At 47.7% G+C, this 12621-nt stretch overlaps 1 protein-coding gene across 5 annotated transcripts in view; it reads right to left on the bottom strand.

The window, feature by feature from the left end:
• Nucleotides 1-6619, bottom strand: part of ZNF541 (zinc finger protein 541) — a 53382-nt gene extending 46763 nt beyond the window's left edge. For all 5 annotated transcript variants that reach the window (XM_032169327.2, XM_058425705.1, XM_058425706.1 and 2 more), the window contains exons 1-2: nt 6541-6619; nt 5345-5491 (exon numbers count right to left, since the gene is read on the bottom strand). The gene's annotated coding sequence lies outside the window, so the exon portion shown is untranslated. The remainder of the gene's footprint in view (nt 1-5344; nt 5492-6540) is intronic.
• Between the last annotated feature and the right edge of the window lie 6002 nt (nt 6620-12621).

Raw genomic sequence — 12621 nt, 5'->3', positions numbered from 1 at the left:
CGCCCGGCCAGTTAAATTTAAACAGGTACAAGCAGCTAATGGCTACCACATCAGACGGTGCAAATCTAGAGATTTCTCATTCAAGTTACGCTTTCCAACTTCTATTTTTTTTTTTTTTTTTTTGAGACGGAGTCTCGCTCTGTCGCCCAGGCTGGAGTGCAGTGGCGCAGTCTCAGCTCACTGCAAGCTCCGCCTCCCGGGTTCGTGCCATTCTCCTGCCTCAGCCTCTCCATGTAGCTGGGACTACAGGCGCCCGCCACCACGCCCGGCTAATTTTTTTTTTTTTTTGTATCTTTTTAGTAGAGACGAGGTTTCACCGTGGTCTCGATCTCCTGACCTCGTGATCCGCCCGCCTCGGCCTCCCAAAGTGCTGGGATTACAAGCGTGAGCCACCGCGCCCGGCCCCCAACTTCTATTTTAAAATGTGAAAGAAAAAATCAGAAGATCTGTCAATGCTGAGTCCACATTCCTGCAAGGCAACAATTAGTTGGAGGTGAGAAGCCCCCACCACTCCCTATTCTCTCCCACTCTCTCAGCTCACTGATTTCTGTGCCCTGCCAGGCCTCTGGAGGCATCTGAGTTTATGACCCTCCAAATGAAACCCTCCAAACTCAAGGCTTAAATGTCACCTCCACTATAGAGAACACTTTCAACATAACAAAGTCTGAGATTAATTTCTCCCTCCTCTGAACCCTGACAAGCACTTGTGTAACAATCCACTTAACATTTATTCTAAATTATCTAGGAAGTTAATTATTTTTAAAGTTCTCCCATTTTCCCCAGACTCTGAGCTCTAGGATGGCTGGGACTCGGCCTTAGGTGTCTAAACTTCTCATAGTATCTTGCCTAGCACAGAACTTTGATCACAGAAGGCTCTCGGCATCCTTTTCATTCATGAGTGACAGAATTCCACTGTGCCACCTCTTTTCCTCTTTGAAAAGCTCCAACCACTGTTCTGCCACCACTCCCCCCACCTCCCAAGCACCACCTTCTCCCTTCTCTCTCTGCATCCATGTTACCAGGGAGAGGGTCATCAAGTCTGAGTAACAGCAGGTGCCTGGGAGTTGAGAAGACAGACTTGCAGCTTTCACCCTAGCTATGCAATTTCCTTCATTTTATTTTATTTTATTTTTTGAGACAGGGTCTTACTCTGTTGCCCAGACTGGATTGCAGTGGCGTGATCTCGGCTCACTGAACCTCCGCCTCCTGGATTCAAGCGATTCTCCCATCTAAGCCACCTGAGTAGCTGGGCTTACAAGCATGTGCCACCACACCTGGCTGATTTTTGTATTTTTAATAGAGACAGGGTTTTGCCATGTTGGCCAGGCTGGCCTTGAACTCCTGCCGTCAAGCAATACACCCGCCTCAGCCTCCCAAAGTGCTGGTATTACAGGCGCAAGCCACTGCACCCGGCCTGCAATTTCCTTCCTTACTTTCCCACTCTAATTTTTTTTTTTCCTGAGCCGAGTCTCTCTCTGTCACTCAGGCTGGAGTACAATGGCGTGGCCTTGGCTCACTGCAACCTCCGCCTCCTGGGTTCAAGTGATTTTCCTGCCTCAGCCTTCCGAGTAGCTGGGACTACAGGTGCACACCACCACACTGGGCTAATTTTTGTATTTTTAGTAGAGATGGGGTTTCACTATGTTGGCCAGGCTGGTCTCAAACTCCTGACCTCGTGATCCACCCACCTCGGCCTCCCAAAGTGCTGGGATTACAGGTGTGAGCCACTGTGCCCAGCCTCCACTCCAAATATTATTGTAAACTATAGACCCATTTTGTTTGGCCTACACAGTGTTTTTACAAATTGGATTAGTCACCAACATTTTTTTTTAATGGGGAGATTTCACCTTCCTATATGGATTTCTGGTTTCTCTTGAAAATGATTAGATTTGATATTCCTTCACAGTTAACAACAAGGTAGACCTGAGGGACAAATGGCATCTCTAGAAAGGGCTCACGGTCTCCAGTTTTCCCAGCCCTCACTTATCTTCCTGCCTGGCCCTTATGATATTCATCATTGTAATAATAATAATAATAATAATAATAATAGTGAACATTTATTGAGGCTTTATGACATGCCAGGTACTCCTGTAATCACTTATATATCATTGTATTTAATTCCCACAATACTTGAGGCATATACTGTATTACTAACCCTATTTCACCAATGAGGTAAATAGTCCAGAGAAGTTGAGTAACTTGCCCAAAACCAGAGCTAGGATTCAACCCTGGGTAGTCTAATTTCAAAACCCTTACTCTTGCCCACTCCACTATGCTATTATCACACACTTGAGACTGGGACTCCTGCTTCACACTCCGTGCCTACATTCTTAAGTAGAACAATCAAGAAAGACTTCCAGCTGGGCAAGGTGGTTCTCGCCTGTAATCCCAGCACTTTCTGAGGCCTAGGTAGGAAGATAGCTTGAGTCCAGGAGTTCAAGACCAGCCCAGGCAACAAAGTGAGACCCCCCCCCGCCATCTCTACAAAAAAATCAAAAATTAGCCAGGTGTGGTGGTGCACACCTGTGGTCCCAGCTACTCGGAAGACTGAAGCAGAAGGATTGCTTGATGTTGGGAGGTCAAGGCTCCAGTGAGCCAGGATCACACCACGGCACTCCAGCCTGGGCAAAGTGCAAAATCCTGTCTCAAGAAAAGAAAGGAGAAAAGAAAAGACCAAAACAAAGCACAAAGACTCCCTCCTATAGTCTTATAGTCATGTAACCAGTATCTAATTTTAACCAGAAGGTAAAGTCATTTTCTCTGGCCGGGCACGGTGGCTCACGCCTCTAATCCCAGCACTTTGGGAGGCCAAGGTGGGCGATTCAGTTCAAGACTAGCCTGGCCAACATGGTGAAACCCTGTCTCTATTAAAAATGCAAAAAATAAGCTGGGCGTGGTGGTGCGCCTGTAATCCCAGTCACTTGGGAGGCTGAGGCAAGAGAATCCCTTAAATCCAGGAGGAGGAGGTTGCAGTGAACCGAGATCGTGCCACTGCACTCCAGCCTGGGTTAGACTCCATCTCAAAAAAAAAAGAAAAATCAGAAGGATACTTTCAAAGGAAAATCCATACACAGAGTTAACTAGAGTAGGAAAAGACACATCAAAGTTTCTCCCCAAAAGCTGATTCTAGCAGAAAATGCAAACAAACCCTAAAACCTAAGATAGCAACTTTCATGGCTAGGTAAATGGGGGCACCCTTTGGGGTCCTCAAGAATCTTTTAGGGAATCTGCCAGATCAAAACTATTTTCATAATAACATTCAGACATTATTTGCCTTTTTCACTCTCAGTGAAGCTTTCCAGAGGCTACAAGACATGTGGTATCTCAAGAGACTGAATGCAGAGGTAGGGAGGAGAATCCTGATGACTGTGAAAATATGAATCAATGCCACTCATCTAAATTTTTCTGAAACAGTTTTTTAATTTAAAAAGTCCATTTTGGGCCAGGCGTGGTGGCTCACGCCTGTAATCCCAGCACTTTGGGAGGCTGAGGTGGGCGGATCACGAGGTCAGGAGATTGAGACCATCCTGGCTAACACGGTGAAATCCCGTCTCTACTAAAAATACAAAAAATTAGCCAGGAGTGGTGGCGGGCGCCTGTTGTCCCAGCTACTCGGGAGGCTGAGGCAGGAGGATGGTGTGAACCCGGGAGGTAGAGCTTGCAGTGAGCCGAGATCGCTCCACTGCACTCCAGCCTGGGTGACAGAGCGAGACTCCATCTCTAAAAAAAAAAAAAAAAGTTAATTTTGGCTGGGCGTGGCGGCTCATGCCTGTAATCCCAGCACTTTGGGAGGCTGAGGCAGGCAGATCACTGGAGGCCAGGAGTTTGAGACCGCCTTGCCAACATGGTGAAAACCCGTCTCTACTAAAAATACAAAAATTAGCTGGGCATGGTGGTGGGCACCTGTAATCTCAGGAACTCAGGAGGCTGAGGCATGAGAATCACTTGAACCTGGGAGGTAGAGTTTGCAGTGAGCTGAGATAGTGCCAATGCACTCCAGTCTAGGCAACAGAGCAAGACTCTGTCTTAAAAAAAAAAAAAAAGCGCATTTTTTTTTGTTTATATATAATGGGTTTATTATTGCCCTTTTAAAATCAATTAATAAACATTTTGAAAGTTTATTAGTTTAAACTTCTAATACAGCAAATGCCAGTAGATAAAGTTTACATAAACAAAAATTCTCTACAGCCTTCAATAATTTTTAAGTGCAAAGGGGTCTTAAGAGCAAAAGTTTTAAATTAGCTGCGCGTGGTGGTGCGTGCCTGCAGTCCCAGCTACTTGGGAGGCTGAGGCAGGAGAATTGCTTGAACCTGGGAGGCGGAGGTTGCAGTGAGCTGAGATCGCACCACTGCACTCCAGCCTGGGAAACAGAGAGAGACTCCATCTCAAAATAAAAAAACAAGGCAAAAGTTTGAGAACTACTATTCCAATAAGAAAAAGTCCTGCATGTACACATGTGCCCAAGCAGACGTGCATCTAATAGAAAGAAACCCGAATCTGAAAATTCCAAAGTGGTGGCCGGCACGCATATTTTATAAGTTCCCTACGCTGTCTTTTTTTTTTTTTTTTTTTTTTTTTTTGAGACGGAGTCTCGCTCTGTTGCCCAGGTTGGAGTGCAGTGGTGCAATCTCAGCTCACCGCAACCTCTGCCTCCCAGGTTCAAGCGATTCTCACGCTTCAGCCTTCCCAGTAGCTGGGACTACAGGCGCCTGCCACCACATCCAACTAATTTTTTGTATTTTTAGTAGAAACAAGGTTTTACTATATTGGCCAGGCTGGTCTCAAACTCCTCGGCCACCTCAGCCTCCCAAAGTGCTGGGATTACAGGCATGAGCCACTGCGCCCAGCCTACACTGTCTTATTTAATTCTTAAATTATCAAATGTGTTGCTAGCATTTAAAAATCAGAAGGTTTCACCTAAGGATAGTTTTCTGGCCTCTTCTCAAAGAAATCGAAAGTTCTGGCAACACTGGCCTGGCATTTCCACTGCCTGGCATCACTTAGATGGGACATACAATCTTTGGTTCACGACAATCCTTACTTCTTCCCTTTACCTGTGCCTTACCTGTAAGTATCTGAGTTGCCACCCTGAGCTAGGGAAGGAAAAACGTTTTTTGCAATAAACATCAATAAAGAAACACACATCAATCTATGTCTGCACTCCTCCTAACAGGTCAACATGCACAATAAATAGCCCTTTTCCCTGTTTGACTTCTCCAAAGCAGTAACTTTTATGATTACCATTAGTACGGACTTTGGGATTGCTTGGAAATCCTCTTGAGAAAGAACGAGATCTATCCAACAAAGCAGGTGTCTTTGGCCCAGTGCAAAGGAAGAAACTCACCAGAAGAGCAAGTTAGTGAATCTCCAGGGAACAGGAGGACCCAGTTTAGGCCCCACAGGGAGGGGGTTCAGGTGACAAGCAGACCATTGGATATGTCCTCCTGGAACGCTGAGTGGTAAATGCAGGACACTCCCAATTTCTTTTGCCCTGAAAGCACGTAGTGGGAAGGAAGAAGCAGTCAGGACTTGGGTCCCAAAGAAACAAGAACAGAGATGTGAAAATGGAGAAGAGCAACAATTTTTGGAAGAAGGCAGAAAGCGGTATCAACAGCGGAGATCTGAGTGAGGAGGAAAGGTTTTTTTTGGTAAGAAGAAATAATTGTTCCTTCTTTCCTTATTTCCCCGCCCCCCCCTCCCCCCACCCCCGGGAAGAGACCTAGGGAATTTTACGGGGAGAAACTTAATTAGGGCAGAATTGGTGATAAAATAAGGATATTTGCTGGAAAGTTGGGGGTAGGTGAGGAAGACTGGAAATATAAGTATTAGACGAGAGAGAAACTGGAAGAAATTAGTTGGTTTGTTCTAAGCGAAAAGATATTCCAAAAAGGGGCACTCTAGGCGTGAAGAAAAAAATTTTGCTGGAAAGTGATCCTGAATGGATAAAAAAAACTGGGTTAATTTTTTTTTCTTTTTTTGCTCTAAAGGAAGTGGGGAGGGGCATGTCAAGGAAGGGAGGAGAGATTTGGAGTTTTGCTGGAAGATCCTAAAAAGGGACAAATCTGGGTGCCCCAAAGTGGGACTATGGAGGAGGAAGGGGGATTTTGAGCAGAAGGGGCCTGGACGGGGCTAGCGAATGCAAGGCCCAGATGCAGAAGGTGGGGAGGTCGGGTAGGGCCCGCGACGCGAGCTGGGGGGCTGCGAGGGGGGCAGTTGAGGCCCGGGAGGACGGAGTGGGAAAGAAAAGGGGGTGCAGCAGGCCAGGGGCTCCTCAGGAGGGTCTTCTCCAAGGGGGAAGGGCCTGTGGGGTGCAGCGGGGCCCGGAGCTGTTGGGTTGCAGAAAATGCGTGCGTGACGCGGGGTGAGGGGCGCCCGCCGCGCCTGCTGCGCCCCTGGAAAGGCAGATGGGGCCCCCTAAAAAAAGAAATCAAGAAACGAATGAGATTGTAAAAAGGGGGAGGGGTTGACAAAAGAGGAAATAATAGTAATGGGGGATAAGGAGGAAAGAGAGGGGCAGGGGCAGCAGCAACCGGGTTTTACCCGCCCCCGGGGGCTCGCGCGCCGGGCCTCGCGCCTGGCGCCTCGCGGGGCTCCCAGCGGCCTCCCGCCTTCCCCGCGCCGCCCGGAGCGCACGCGCAGCCCGGCCCACCCCCGGATCTCCTCGCTCACGCGCGGCGCGGGCGCGCGTACGTGACCGCGGGCCGCCTCACGTTTCCCAGAACGGCCTCGCGCCCGCCGCGCACCGCCCGGGCTCCCGGCGCGTGCCTCCTGGCCGCGCGCTCTCGACTGCTTCTCCGAGGGGCGGGGCTTGCTGCGGGCGGGAAAGGAGGCGGTTGGTCGCCATTTTGGGAAGAGGGCGGTTGAGGGCGGAGAGTGAGAAGAGGGAGCCGGGGAGGAGCGGCGGGGGGAGGGGCCAGTCCCCCAAGACCCGAACCCCGAAGCCGAGAGTCCGGGGAGCCTCCACTACAGCCACTGTTCCTGGTGGGCGGCGTTAGAACGCGGTGGCGGCCGCTGGATGGCTGACCCCAGTCCCCGGAGGGGCCTCTCTGAGCAGCGTCCTGGTGCTGGGGAAGCCGTATCCTCTGTTTCCGGGGACCCTGTCGCAAGCGCGGGAGTCTCTGGGGGTCTCTTCTGCCTCAGTGGGTGGGGGAGATGTGGGGCGAGCTGCTCCTCCCTTTTTTAAAAATTTTTTTCAGAGACAGGGTCTCTCCCTGTCCCCCAGGCTGTGATCACGGCTGCTGCACCCTCCCCTTCCTGGGCTCAGGCGATCCTCCTGCCTCAGTCTCTTGAGTAGCAGCGACCACAGGCGGGCGCCGCCGCACCCTGCTAATTTTTACATTTTATTTATTATTTATTTATTTATTTATTTATTTTGAGACGGAGTCTCGCTCTGTCGCCCAGGCTGGAGTGCGGTGGCGCGGTCTCCGCTCACTGCAAGCTCCGCCTCCCGGGTTCCCGCCATTCTCTGGCCTCAGCCTCCCGAGTAGCTGGGACTACAGGTGCCCGCCACCGTGCCCGGCTAATTTTTTTTTGTATTTTTAGTAGAGACGGGGTTTCACCGTGGTCTCGATCTCCTGACCTTGTGATCCGCCCGCCTCGGCCTCCCAAAGTGCTGGGATTACAAGCGTGAGCCACCACGCCCGGCCCACATTTTTTTTAAAGATAAGGTCTTGCCATGTTGCTCAGGCTAGCCTGGTTCCTCTGAGCTCAAGCGATCCTCCCGCTTCAGTCTCCCAAACCATTGGGATTATAGGTGAGAGCCACCGCTCCCGGCCTGTTCCTCCCTTCTTTGGGGAAAGGCTGAGCCATCTGGGGCCCCTGCTCCGTGCTGAGCTGTGTTGGGAAGGGCGGTGGGCCGTGGTGCCGACTGGCCAAGGAGCACCCTTTTTTTTTTTTGAGACAGGGTCTTGTTCTGTCGCCCAGGCTGGAGTTCAGTGGTGTGATCTCGGCTCACTGCAATCTCTGCTTCCCGGGTTAAAGCGATTCTCCTGTCTCAGCCTCCCGAGTAGCTGGGATTACAGGCACGCGACACCACGCCCGGCTAATTTTTTGTATTTTCAGTAGAGACGGGGTTTCACCATGTTGGCCAGGCTAGTCTTGAATTCCTGACCTCAGGTGATCAGGTGATCGGCCTGCTTCTGCCTCCCAAAGTGCTGGGATTACAGACCTGAGCCACCGTGCCTGGCCTGGCCAAGGAGTTTGAACTGTCCTACAACTGAGGCAGATAATTCATTCCTTGGAAACGGAGTGCTAAAGGTTTGTGGAGAATGAGAGCAGATCGGTGGTTGCCCAGGGTGGAAAGAGGCATGGCGGATCTTATCTGGCTGATGGAAATATTCTAAAACTGAGCTATGGGCCAGGGTTGGTGGCTCACGCCTGTAATCCCAACTCTTTGGGAGGCCAAGGTAGGAGGATCTCTTGAGCCTAGGAGTTTGAGACCAACCTGGGCAACCTACTGAAACCCTGTCTCTAAAAAAAAAAAAAAAAATTAACTGGAGATGGTGGCATGCGCCTGTAGTCCCAGCTACTTAGGAGGCTGAGGCAGGAGGATCGCTTGAGCCTGGGAGTCCAAGGCTGCAGTGAGCTATATGATCAGGCCATTGCACCCCAGCCTGGGGGATAGAATGAGACTCTGGTGGGGAAAAAAAAAGGGTTATGGTGATGGTTGCACAACTCAGTAAATTTCTACAAATCATTAAGTATACACTTAAGTGAGTGACTTTTATGTAAATTACACCTCAAAGTCTTTTTTAAAAAAATTGATTATTGGGGGAGGAAACAGAGGAAAGAAGAGAGCCTGTCATCTTGCTTTAGGATCCCTTCATTTAGCAAGTTTTTATTGGGTCTCTGTTCTAGGTGCTCAGATACAGTGTCTGGGTCAAACAGACATTCCTCTCCTCCTGGAGCTTATGTTTTAGAGCAGTGCTGTTCAGTAATAATAAAATGCAAACTTCAAGCACCAGCCACATATGTAATTTTACATTTTCTAGTAGCCATGTTTAAAAAAAGGAACCAAATGTAAAGAAGGCAGGTGTGGCGGCTGGCACTTGTAGCCCAGCTACTTGTGAGGCTGAGACAGGAGGATCACTTGAACCCAAGAGTTGGAGACTGCAGTGAGCTATGGCCCTGTCTGTGTAGAGCCACTGCACCAGCCTGGGCAACATAGCAGGACCCACTCTCTTAAAAAAAAAAAAAATGGGTCGGGATGGGTGTAGTGGTTCACACCCATAATCTCAACACTTTGAGAGGCTGAAGCTGGAGGATTGCTTGAGTTCAGGAGGTCAAGACCAGCCTGGGCAACACACCCAAACCTAAAAATCAAATAAATAAAAGTAAATAATAAAATCAAATAAAAGAGAAAGAAACACAGGTGAAATTAATTTGGTAATATTTAATCCCAAATATTTCAACACGTTATCAGTATAAAAACTAAGATAATTTACACTTCTGGGGCTGTCTTTAAAACCCCGCATATACAGTATTTTACATTCATGGGACATCTCAATTCAGACCAGCCACATTTACCAGGGCCCCGTGGAACCTTGTAGCAAGTGGCTCTGGTACTGACAGCATACCTCTACAGGGGGACAAGCAAATGCATTTACTTTTTTTGTTGTATTTTTTTGATACAGGGTCTCACTATGTTGCCTAGGCTGAAATGCATTGTTGTAATCATGCCTCGCTGCATCCTTGACTTCCTGAGCCCAAGCTATTATCCCACCTCAGCCTCCTGAGTAGCTGGTACTACAGGCATGCACCACCACACCTGGCTAATTTTTTGTATTTTTAGTAGAGACAGGGTTTTGCCATGTTGGCCAAGCTGGTTTTGAACTCCTGGGCTCAAGCAATCTTCCTGCCTTGGCCTCCCAACGTGCTGGGATTACAGGAGTGAGCCACCGTGCCTGGCTGCAAATACATTTATAATGCAACATGTTATACCTTGAAGAAAAACAAAGGAAAGAGGATAAGGTCAGAGGGTATTGTTTTATGCAAGTCAGTAAAGACTTCTCTGGTGAGATTGCATTGAGCAGAGATCTGAAGGAAATAAGGAAGGGGCCTATGAAAATATCTGGGGGAAGAAGAGAGGGAACAGCAAGTGCAAAGGCACTGAGGCAGGAAGATGTGGAACCCTTTTGAAAGACAGCAGAGAGGCCAGGTATGGTGGCTTATGCTTGTAATCCCAGCAATTTGGGGGGCCCAGGTGGGAGGATCACTTGAGACCAAGAGTTCGAGACCAGCCTGGCCAACATGGTGAAACCCCATCTCTACTAAAAATACAAAAAATTATCTGGGCGTCGTGGTGCACACCTGTAGTCCCAGCTACTTGGGAGGCTGAGGCATGAGAATCTCTTGAACCCGGGAGGCAGAGGTTGCAGTGAGCCGAGATCACACCATTGCGCTCCATCCTTGGTAACAGAGTGAGACTCTGTCTCAAAAAAAAAAAAATCAGAAGAAGAGAGACCAGTGTGGCTAGAACCACGTGAGTGAAGAAACTAGGGGCAGATGGTATAGGGACTTACAGGTCATGCTAAGGCAGGAATTAAACACCTAGAAACAATTTCAGAGGGATTCTTCCTTTATTTAGCATACTTTTTTGTTGTTTTTTGGGGGGGTTTTGTTTGTTTCTTTTATTTTCTTTTTCTTTTTCTTTTGTTTTTTTCTTTTGAAACAGAGTCTCACTCTGTAACCCAGGCTAGAGTGCAGTGGCACCATCTTGGCTCAATGCAACCTTTGCCTCCTGGGTTCAAGTGATTCTCCTGCCTCAGCCTCCTGAGTACCTGGGATTACAAGCTCGTGCCACTATGCCCAGCTAATTTTTTGTATTTTTAGTAGAGACGGGATTTCACCATGTTAGCCAGGATGGTCTCCATCTCCTGACCTCGTGATCCGCCCGCCTCAGCCTCCCAAAGTGCTGGGATTACAGGTGAGAGGCACTGTGCCTGGCCTTCTTTTCTTTTTCTTTTTTTCTTTTTTTTTTTTCGTTTATTTAGCACACATTTAAAAAATACTTTGTTTCAGCCATGTAATCTCTCTTCTTGATGGAGGAAATAAGGATCCTAGCCACTGGACAGATGAGAATTTAGTTAAAAAACAGGACTTAAGCTCCTGAAATAAATTAGCATCTTCTGTCATTGATAGACATTGAACACTTTATGGACAAAGAAGATAAATGCAACACATAAACAAAAAATTAGCATTAGCCAAGGACGCTTGTAATCCCAGCATTTTGGGAGGCCAAGGCAGGTGGATCACCTGAGGTCAGGAGTTCAAGACCAGCCTGGTCAACATGGTGAAACCCCATCTCCACTAAAAATACAAAACTTAGCCAGGTGTGCTCGTATGTGCCTGTAATCCCAGCTACGCAGGAAGTTGAGACAGGAGAATTGCTTGAGCCTGGGAGGTTGAGTCTGCAGTGAGCCAAGATCCCACCATTGCACTACAGGCTGGTCAACAGAGTGAGACTCTGTCACAAAAAAAAAAAAAAAAAAAGCATTTAGAATTTATTTTAAAGGCCTACAAATTAAGGTGACAACCTAATAAAAAAAAAAGAATATAAGATTTGAAGAGGCACTTCATACAAGAGGAAACATGAAATGAGGACTAACCACAACAACAAGGGAATGCAAATTAAAACCAAAGATACCGCGGCACACCTACCACTTTGGTGAATTAAAAAAATTTTTTTCTGTTTGCTGAAGCAAGAGGAACTCATACAGGACTAGTAATGTGTAAAATTGGTAGAACCACACTGACAAACCCAGGGGTTGACTCTAGAGAAATTCTTGATCATGTGCACCAAGAGATGTAACAGAAGAATAAGCAGCAATGTTTGTAACAGCAAAAAAAAGAAAAGAAAAGAAAGGAAAGAAACAGATTGGATCCTGGATTCTGTATTGAATAATCCTGGAACGAAATAAATAAATAAATAAAAAGGCCAGGCATGGTGGCTCACGCCTGTAATCCCAGCACTGTGGGAGGCTGAGGCAGGTGGATAACTTGAGGTCGAGAATTTGAGACCATCCTGGTCAAAATGGTGAAACCCCATCTCTACTAAAAATATAAAAATTAGCTGGGTGCGGTGGTGGACACCTGTAATCCAGCTAAGGCTTGGGAGGCTGAGGCAGGAGAATCGCTTGAACTTGGGAGGTGGAAGTTGCCGTCAGTGAGCTGAGATGGCGCCACTGCACTCCAGCCTGGGAAACAGAGTGAGAGAGACTCCATCTAAAAAAAAAAAAAAAAAAAAAAGACATTACTTAAAAAACCAGTGAAATCAACAAAGGCCAGGCATCTGTAATCCCAGCACTTTGGGACCCCAAGGCAGGAGGATCACTTGAGCTCAGGAGTTCAAGACCACCCTGGGCAACTTGGTGAGATCCTGTCTCTACGAAAAAGTTTTAAAAGTTACCCAAGCATAGTAGCACATTTCTGTGGTCCCAGCTACTCCACAGGCTGAGGCGGGAGGATTGCTTTAGCTCAGGACTGCATTCCCATCTGGTTAACAGAGCAAGACTGTCTCAAAAAAAAAGAAAAAATCTCAACAAAGATTGGAATTTAGTTAATAGTAATGTATCCACTTTTTTGGATTTTTTTTTTTTTTTGAGACAGAGTCTCGCTCTGTCG

Source organism: Hylobates moloch, unplaced genomic scaffold, assembly GCF_009828535.3.
Source record: "Hylobates moloch isolate HMO894 unplaced genomic scaffold, HMol_V3 SCAFFOLD_12, whole genome shotgun sequence".
Taxonomy (NCBI): Eukaryota; Metazoa; Chordata; class Mammalia; order Primates; family Hylobatidae; genus Hylobates; species Hylobates moloch.
Note: the sequence above shows the minus strand (reverse complement) of the source record. Positions and strands in the feature narration are given on the sequence as shown.